The sequence below is a fragment of the Myodes glareolus genome, chromosome 22, assembly GCF_982192425.1.
Source record: "Myodes glareolus chromosome 22, mMyoGla1.1, whole genome shotgun sequence".
NCBI lineage: Eukaryota > Metazoa > Chordata > Mammalia > Rodentia > Cricetidae > Myodes > Myodes glareolus.
Genome location: NC_142047.1, coordinates 11,712,643 through 11,718,913, shown reverse-complemented (window position 1 = coordinate 11,718,913; position 6,271 = coordinate 11,712,643). Strand labels below are relative to the sequence as shown.

Sequence of the window (6,271 nt, the reverse complement as noted above, 5' to 3'; positions counted from 1 at the left end):
AGGTTGCAGGCCAGGGGTGATGACATGTCTGCCACAAGCTGCATTTGTACCCAAGTATGGTCAAAAGCTGAATGCTTTTGGGAGGCTAGCAACTTCAGGGGAGGAAGCTGTTGCAGCTGCCCAGAATTCAGAACTGGGCTTCTCAGTGCCTTCCCTTTGTTTGGAGAGAAAGGAATGGGCTTCTCAGACCGTGCAGGAGTGAGTTGGAAGTTCCAATGGAACACCCAGAGTTTTTGGGGTATGTAGGTACCAGTTCTAATCTGGCTACTTCCTGTTTATAGTGATATTTTATTTTTGTTTTAGTAAATAAAGCTTGCATAAAGATCATAAGGGCAAAACTAAGCCACTAGAGGTAAGGAAGTGGTGGCACACACCTTTAATCCCAGGAGTTGGAAGACAGAGGCAGAGGAACCTCTGTGAGTTCAAGGCCACCCTGGGCTACACAAGATTAATGCAGAAACAAATCCAGGTGGTATGATCCATAACTCACACTTTTAATCCCAGTACTAGGGAGTCACACACCTTTAACCCCAGCACTAGAGGGAATATAAAATGGGAGGAGAGAGGCTCTGTCTGCTTGGTTTGTTTGGTCTGCTCAGTCTGCTTAGTTAGGAGTTGTCCAGCCTCGGTAGAGGTGAAACTTCTCTAGTGGCTTGGTTGCTTTGCTTTTCTGGTTTTCAGGCTGAACCCCAATGTCTGTCTCCGGTTTTCTATTATTCGTGCTACACCCGTTGGCATGGGACGGCATGAGGAGGAGTCAGTGGTCTTGTGCTCAGCAGGAGGAATGGAGAAGGCACAGGGCTGTGGTTATTACCATCCGCCCTTTGAATGAAAGTAGCCATGGGAAGAGCAAAGATTGCCAGAAAGAATGGAATGGAGATGTGTCCTGGTTATAGTGGCAAAGTTCTTCAGACAGTTTGTGGAATGAGTCAATATCAGTGTCCCGTAGGCCAGATTCATTGATCTAGTGCAGCCATCTTCCCCTAGGAACGCGGAGGTGTCTGTGAAACAGAGGAACAGAGTTCCACCTTGGCGTCAGAGCAAAGGCTAGCCTAGCTGTCAAACACCACCAAATCTGAGAAGGATACATTTTTTAAAAGGATTTATTTATTTATTATGTATATAGTGTTCTGTCTGCATGCATGCCTGTAGGCCAGAAGAGGGTGCCAGATCTCATTACAGATGCTTGTGAGGCTCAATGTGGTTGCTGGAAATTGAACTCAGAACCTCTGGAAGAGCAGGCAGTGCTCTGAATCACTGAGCCATCCTTCTAGCCAGAGAAGGATAAATGTTACCTGAATAAGCAGAAGCCTGGACCAAGCAGGGCGGGATGGTGGTGGCACACACCTTTAGTCCCAGCACTCGGGAGGCAGAGGCAGGCATTCTTTGTGAGTTCAAGGCCTACCTGGTCTACAAGAGCTAGTTCCAGGACAGGCTCCAAAGCTACAGAGAAACCCTGCCTCGAAAAACCAAAACAAACAAACAAAAAATGACAGGAACTGTCTGGCTACCTGGACAGCTACCCCAATTTCTTAACGGTCATTGGGGACAGAGGTCCCAGGACAGCATCGGCCTATGGCTGCCAGGCCCAGAAGATCTGATGACTTTCCTGTGCAGTAGGAACTTGGGAGGAACTGGCCTACCTTGTCTAGGCAAAGCAGGGGAATCGACTTCCCAGTGCCCTGTTTGTCCACAGTCTGGACAGCATCTTGACAGCTGTTGAGGTGAAAGGCAGTTTTTTTTTTTTTTTCTGCCCCATGGCCAGCTTTGTCACATTTAAAGTGAGCACCAGGTGGAGGGTCTTCTGCACCCAACATCTACTTTGGGGGAGATAGGGGCACTGCCAAGAGCTGGCATGTCTCTCTACAATAAAAAGCTTTTGTTAAACATTTTAAATGCCACACTCTCAGATCTCTGAAGTGTTTGAGGACCATTATGTGTTAGGTTTATCTAAACTAGAGAAATGCTGGTTTCTAGTTATTTGTTTTAGGCTTAACTTTGAAAACGTACAAATCTGAACATGTCAAAAAAATTGATCCTTTCTGAAGTTTCTGGCTATAACCTTGTATGTCTTTTAAGACTGAGATTTTTTTCCAGTTACTTCATTTTACTATATTTCACAGTTGTAGCAAACAAATCAAGGTGCAAACAGGGTTTATTTCACATTAATATATTAACTGGATTTTTCTGTGTCAAATAAATAGGGAATTCTCTTTAAATAACCATCTCCTCATTTTGCGACCAGACCAGGAACAAGAGCAAATCTTAGTATATCCGGGGGCATGAAGCTCACACAGGGGCAGATGGCAGGTGTCAGGTCCCATGGTTGGAGGTGCTCGTTCCCAGACCAAATGGCCTCATTGGACAGACATGCATTCTCCAGCACTCCTGTGGAGAGACCCCTGGCAAAGGGAACAGGACAAAGGGGAACTAATTCCCAGAAACTCCACCGAGGGGTTTCCTCCTCCACCGTGCCTTTGCTTCTGATTCCGCCAACTATTGGAGGCTCAGAGTGAAACACCCAAAGCCGGGGGGTAACAGGCTGTGACTGAGGCCAGTGCCTGGCTAAAGGGAATGTGGACCGATCACACATTGGGACAGTGGCCTTCCAGGGTCAGGCACATACCAGGGGGAAGGAATGTGAACACGGCCTGGCAGGGGCCACGGGGGTGACCCAAGGCTGCTCTGATAAGCCCAAGATGGAGTACAATGGCCATCAGGCTGAGGGGGCTGGACTGTGGAGGAGTGGCCAGAGAGTCCCTCTGCAGGAAGGAGCTACTGTAGTGAGGAACAAGGGGTCACCCTGTGCTCCTGAGAGCCCCAGAAATGGTCAGAAGGAAGCTAGACGGAGCAGCGCCAAGGGCTGAGCTAATGTGGGAAGCTGGAGGCGCCTCACAGAGGCCAGGAGTCCCAGCCTTCCATCAGGGCTGGTTTCTGGTAACTGTTTATAATCAGGCCTGGGAAGATCAGGGCCCTCCCTGGCCTCCCAAAGTCCCAGATGCAGCTCCATGGGAGGCCCAGGAAGGGAAGTGGGCAGGGTCTACTGGGTCTTTTTGTCCTCTGGGGGGTAGTAGGGTGGCGGCGGAGGCTGGCTCGTGGGCATGTAGACATTGTGTGGGTTGCCTGGGTTGTAATAGGCGCTGGCAGCTGCTTCTGCGGCCTTAGCCTCAGCTGCAGGATTGGAGGGGGCACTGGGGCCGCTGACTGGAGGCTCCATGGGCCCAGGATAGGGTGGCGGTGGGGGCTGTACATACCCCATGGCTCCATCCGTCATGGGAGGTCCCGGATAGAACTCAGGTGGGGGCGGTAGGTAGGGGTAGCCAGGAGGGCAGGGGTACATTCCATTGGCGACTGGCGGGGGAAAGACATAGGCCCCGCTGGGCATGTAAGGGTACCCATAGGCTCCATTAGGGGCTTCACCTCTGGAGGCTTGAGATGCCACCTGGAGCATCCGCTGCCCAAACTCAGTGGCGCCCCCTGCTGTGAAGGTCAACTTGTAGGAAGCAGCGCCTTCCCAGCCACCTCCTGCTTCAGCCTTCACTGTCCCCTTAATGAAGTTGGCACCAAACACTGGCTGCTTGATCTCGCAGTCCTTCATCAGATAGAAGGGCATCATAAAGGACTGCATGGCATCCTTCCCCTTAGACAGAAAGATGACCCGGTACGGGGTTAGGTAGACGGTGCCTTTCTTGGTCCCTTTGAAGGCCTCTGGCTCATTCTTCATGTCATTGAATGTGAGCTCCACATGGTCATAGGTCATCAGGATGCTCTCAGTGTTGTTGACGATCACTCTGCCACCCTCTCAAGACTGAGATTTTAAGGCTTTATTCCGGCTAGGTTTAGCCTTAAAAAAAAATAGCAGTTTCTGAAGTGACGGTCCATTAATATCAAGATAAGTCTTTTAACTCATAAACACTGTCTACAAAGAGACTGGGAACTCTCCTGATCCTTTTATAGAACACCATTATAGAACACAACTGTTTTCTCTATGACTTAGTTTACCAAATTAGCTACAGCTTAACAATGTTAGTAAAAGCAAGGATGTTAGACATATATTCCTAAATCAATCTCTGTTAGCTGAACAGACCTTAGCTAAAGAGAGACCGTTTGTCAGACTGCTTAGGTCAGCATCTTACTGCATCATAAGCTAGGAACACAGTCTCTGTGTTTAGTGGTGGTCCAAAGTTTTAGGTTTTTTTATTTATCTATTTATTAAGATCATATATTAACAAAAATATCATAATAAAATTCTTATAAATTTTAAAATGTCCCATAGCTTTAAAAATGTAAGCTTTTAAAGAACTGTTTTTTGGGGGGACCGTGGGAGAGGGTAGAAGGGGAGGGGAGAGGCAGGGAAAGGAGTGGAGAAAAATATATAGCTCAATAAAAACAATTTAAAAACTGTTTCTTAAAAAATATCCAGTTTATTTAAACTTTCTGTAAAACTCTAAAATTTTCTTTTTAAGAAGTTTAAGATTTCTCAACTGTGTGTTCTGCTAATATGCAACTAAAGTACCTTTTTATTTCAAGAATGAAGACAGGGCACAACCACAATTTGTAGAAGGCAAAACCAATTTTCAACAGTGCAAACAATTCATTGTCTCTAAAATCAATATCAATCAAATTACCCTTTCTCTTCATAAATCATGTTTCCAGGACAGACAGGAATTATACAAAAAATCCATCCTAATCCCCCAAATCCTGGAAATCTATTGTTACCTCCTAGGTAGGCCCACTCCATGTGGTCACCTCTAATCAAAATGGTAGTAAAGTCACATGACATTCCTCTCTTCCTAGTCAAAAGGGTGACTTCCCACCTGGCTGCACTTAATTAAGATGACAGTGAATTATGTGTTGTTTCCAAGAACAGTTCCAATTTGAAGTTACAAGTTTTAAGTTAAGTTTTCATGTCTTCAGACCTTTACACATCTTAGAACACACTCTTTCCCTCTAATCATTTAGCAGAGACATGAGTAGTTATTACTGAGAACAGTCAGTGCAAAGCATGTTTCTGTAGTGGAAAGCTGCGTCTGAAGCCTGGTTATGCTTTACTATGAAGCCTGTTAGCCAGGCAAACCTGTCTACCTTTTCTTTTTTCTTTTTTAAAATTGTTTTTATTGAGCTATAAATTTTTCTCTGCTCCACTTCCTCTCCCCTTCCCTTCTACCCTCTCCCATGGTTCCCATGCTCCCAATTTACTCAGAAGATCTTGTCTTTTTTACTTCCCATGTAGATTAGATCCATGTATGTCTCTCAAGGATCCTCAATGTTGTCTAGGTTCTCTGGGATTGTGAATTGTAGGCTGGTTTTCTTTGCTTTATGTCTAAAAGCCATTTATGAGTGAGTGCATATGTTATTTCTCTTTCTGGGTCTGGGTTACCTCACTCAGTGTGATGTTTTCTAGCTCCATCCATTTGCCTGCAAATTTAGAGATGTCATTATTTTTTCTGCTGTGTAGTACTCCATTATATAAATGGAGTACTACATATTTTTCTATCCATTCTTCAGTCGAGGGGTATTTAGGTTGTTTCCAGGTTCTGGCTGTGACAAACAATGCTGCTATGAACATAGTTGAACACATGTTTTTGTGGTATGACTGAGCATCCTTTGGGTATATACCCAAAAGTGATATTGCTGGGTTTTGATGTAGATTGTTTCCTGATTTTCTGAGAAATCGTCATACTGATATTTAAAGAGACTGTACCAGTTTGCAATCCCACCAGCAATGAAGGAGTGTTCCCTTTACCCCCCATTCTCTCCAGCATAAGTTCTCATCAGTGGTTTGATCCTGGTCATTCTTAGAGATGTAAGTTGGAATCTTAGAGTTGTTTTGATTTGCATTTCTTTGATGGCTAAGGATGTTGGACATTTCCTTAAGTGTCTTTCAGTCATTTTATTTCTCTGTTGAGAGTTCTCCGTTTAGGTCTGAACTCCATTTTTTATTGGATTATTTGTTCTTTTGATGACCAATTTCTTGAGTTCTTTGTATATTTTGGAGATCAACCCTCTGTACGATGTGGGGTTGTTGAAGATCTTTTCCCATTCAGTAGGCTGCTATTTTGTCTTGTTGACTGTGTCCTTTGCCTTACAGAAATTTCTCAGTTTCAAGAGGTTCCACTTATTGTTTCTCCGAGTGTCTGTGCTACTGGGGTCGTATTTAGGAAATGATCTCTTGAGCCATTGCGTTCAAGTGTACTTCCCACGTTCTCTTCTATGAGGTTCAGTGTGGTTGGCTTTATGTTGATGTCTTTGATCCATTTGGACTTGAGTT

The 6,271-nt window shown here is 45.1% G+C and overlaps 1 pseudogene; it reads right to left on the bottom strand.

The window, feature by feature from the left end:
- Positions 1–2,086: 2,086 nt before the first annotated feature.
- On the bottom strand, positions 2,087–3,797 carry LOC148118417 (WW domain-binding protein 2 pseudogene; annotated as a pseudogene).
- Between the last annotated feature and the right edge of the window lie 2,474 nt (positions 3,798–6,271).